Genomic DNA, 3126 nt, shown 5'->3' with positions numbered 1-3126 from the left:
GTACTGGAGAGTGGAAGTGGTGTGGCCTGTGTGATCTCAATCAGGTCACCTGGATTTATGTATAAACTTAGCTATGCCTGTCACATTTGGGAAGGTGAGAAGGTAGTGTTTATTACCAAAAAGAAAATCTTAGTATAGACCAGACTTTCTCAGCTTGGGTCCTGTGAGAATCAAACCCTAAGGTATCTGTAATGGTTAATTTTATGTGTCAGCCTGACTGGGCTAAGGAATGCCCAGATACCTGGTAAAAACATGATTTTTGGGTGTGTCTATGAGAGTGTTTCTGGAAGAGATTAGCGTTTGAATTGGTAGACTGAGATAAAGAAGATCTGCCAGGCCAGGCGTGGTGGCTCATGCCTGTGATCCTGGCACTTTGGGAGGCCAAGGCAGGTGGATGGCTTGAGCTCAGGAGTTCAAGACCAGCCTGGGCAACATGATGAAACCCCATCTCTACTAAAAATACAAAAATTAGCTGGGCGTAGTGGTGCACACCTGTAATCTCTGCTACTCAGGAGGTTGAGGCACAAGAATCACTTGAACCCAGGAGGCAGAGGTTGCAGTGAGCCAAGATCATGCCACTGCACTCCAGCCTGGGTGACACAGTGAGACTCTGTCTCAAAAATAATAAAAAAAAAGATCTGCCTTTACTAATATGAATGGGCAGCATCCCCTCTGTTGAGGGCCTAAATAGAACAAAAAGATGGAGGAAGGGAAAATTATCTTTCTTCCTCTTTGAGCTGGAGCATCTATCTTCTCCTGCTCTTGGACACTGGGGCTCCTGGTTCTTGGGCTTCGGACTCAGAAACTTATACCAGCACCACCCCTCTACTTTGGTTCTCAGGCCTTACACCACCAGCTTTCATGGTTCTCCAGCTTGCAGACAGTAGATTGTGGGACTTCTTGGCCTCCTTCATTGCATGAGCAAATGTCCATAATATATCTTCTCTTACATATTTATATATATCTTATTGGTTCCATTTCTTTGGAGAGCCTCGACCAATACAGGATCTACTGTATGTGTTAAATAAAATTTAGAGGAAGCCATTGTTTTGGACTGAGCTCCTACACTAGGCCCAACAGATCAGATCAAACCAGGTAGGAGTTACTCTTGCTAGATGCTACATAGTCAAATTGAACTTTAAAATGAACTGGTTTTCAAAACAAACAAACAAACAACCCCCCACAAAAAACCAGGAGATTCATGGCAGCCAATCAGAAGGGGCCTAATATACTTCAGTCAGCATGATAAGGAAGTCCCCTCTATTATTGCCCTATAACGAAAATAACTTTGAAAGAACCGCTGGGCGCGGTGGCTCACGCCTGTAATCCCAGCACTTTGGGAGGCCGAGGCAGGCAGATCACAAGGTCAGGAGATGAAGACCATCCTGGCTAACACGGTGAAACCCCATCTCTACCAAAAACACACAAAATTAGCCGGGCGTGGTGGCGGGTGCCTGTAGTCCCAGCTACTTGGGAGGCTGAGGCAGGAGAATGGCGTGAACCCAGGAGGCGGAGCTTGCAGTGAGCCGAGATAGCGCCACTGCACTCCAGCCTTGGCAAGAGTGCGAGACTCCGTCTCAAAAAAAAAAAAAAAAAGAAAGAACCAATCCCCTTTTTGTCTCCTGTTTCTGCTTCTTCAGCTATTTTCTGCCTATAAAGCCAACTTCCTCTGCTCAGCTCGGCAGAGTGCTTTCTCTAAATCATTTAGATGAGATGCTGCTCAATTCATGAATCACTGAATCACTAATAAAAGCCAATTAGGTCTTTAAATTTGTTGAAATTTTATTAAACATGCGTAATAAATTTATTTCTCTCCAATCTCTCTAGAATGGAGCTAGCTATATACCATCTTTGGGAGAATTGAATAAATAATCACTTGAGTCATTTTCTATTGCATGATTTAGAAGAGGATCTCCAGGCTGGGCAACTGTGGCTCACGCCTGTAATCCCAGCACTTTGGGAGGCCGAGGTGGGCAGATCATGAGGTCAGGAGATAGAGACCATCCTGGCCAACACGGTGAAACCCTGTCTCTACTAAAAATACAAAAATTGGCTGGGCGTGGTGGCTCATGCCTGTAATCCTAGCACCGTGGGAGGCTGAGGCAGGTGGATCACCTGAGGTCAAGAGTTCGGGACCAGCCTGGCCAACATGGTGAAACCCTGTCTCTACTAAAAATACAAAAATTAGTCGAACGCAGTGGCACGTGCCTGTAATCCCAGCTACTTGGGAGGCTGAGGCAGGAGAATCGCTTGAACCTGGGGGGCGGAGGTTGCAGTGAGCTGAGATCATGCCACTTCACTCCAGCCTGGGCGAAAAAGTGAAACTCCGTCTCAAAAAAAAAAAAAAAAATTAGCTGGGCATGGTGGCACGTGCCTGTATTCTCAGCTACCGGGAGGCTGAGGCAGGACAATCACTTGAACCAGGGAGTTAGAGGTTACAGTGAGCCGAGATCGCGCCACTGCACTCCAGCCTGGTGACAGAGCAAGACTCCGTCAAAAAAAAAGAGGAGGATCTCAAGTTTTAGACCATCATACAAACTCATAGGGTCCAGACGATGGGACTAAACAGCCTTTTACTTTTGCCATCAAGTACGTCATCATCAGAGTTATCCTTAGGCGGGCATCAAAAGCTCCCTTCACCAGTCTCTCCCTCAGGGTCTTCAATGCCACGATCCCCTGAGTATATATTTATTTATTTATTTATTTATTTTTGAGGCTGATTCTCATTCTGTCACCCAGGCTGGAGTGCAGTTACACGATCTCGGCTCACTGCGATCTCCACTTCCCAGGTTCAATTGATTCTCTTGCCTCAGCCTCCCGAGTAGCTGGGATTATAGGCACCCGTCACCACGTCCAGCTAATTTTTGTATTTTTAGTAGAGACAGGGTTTCACCATGTTGGCCAGGCTGGTCTGAAACTCCTGACCTCAGGTGATCCCTGAGTCTTCATAACCCTCTGACTGACATCCTCTCCCACCCCAGTTCTTAGCTCCCAGGTGTAGGTTGACTATGAACTCAGGTCTTAGAGTGATGTGGCAGAGGTTGGACCAAACACCAGGAATAAAATACCAAAGGGAAAAAAGAATTCTATAGAAAGGATAGAAGCCATAGGAATGTTTAAGATGCT

This window comes from Pongo abelii, chromosome X (genome assembly GCF_028885655.2).
Source record: "Pongo abelii isolate AG06213 chromosome X, NHGRI_mPonAbe1-v2.0_pri, whole genome shotgun sequence".
In the NCBI taxonomy this organism is placed as follows: domain Eukaryota; kingdom Metazoa; phylum Chordata; class Mammalia; order Primates; family Hominidae; genus Pongo; species Pongo abelii.
Note: the sequence above shows the minus strand (reverse complement) of the source record.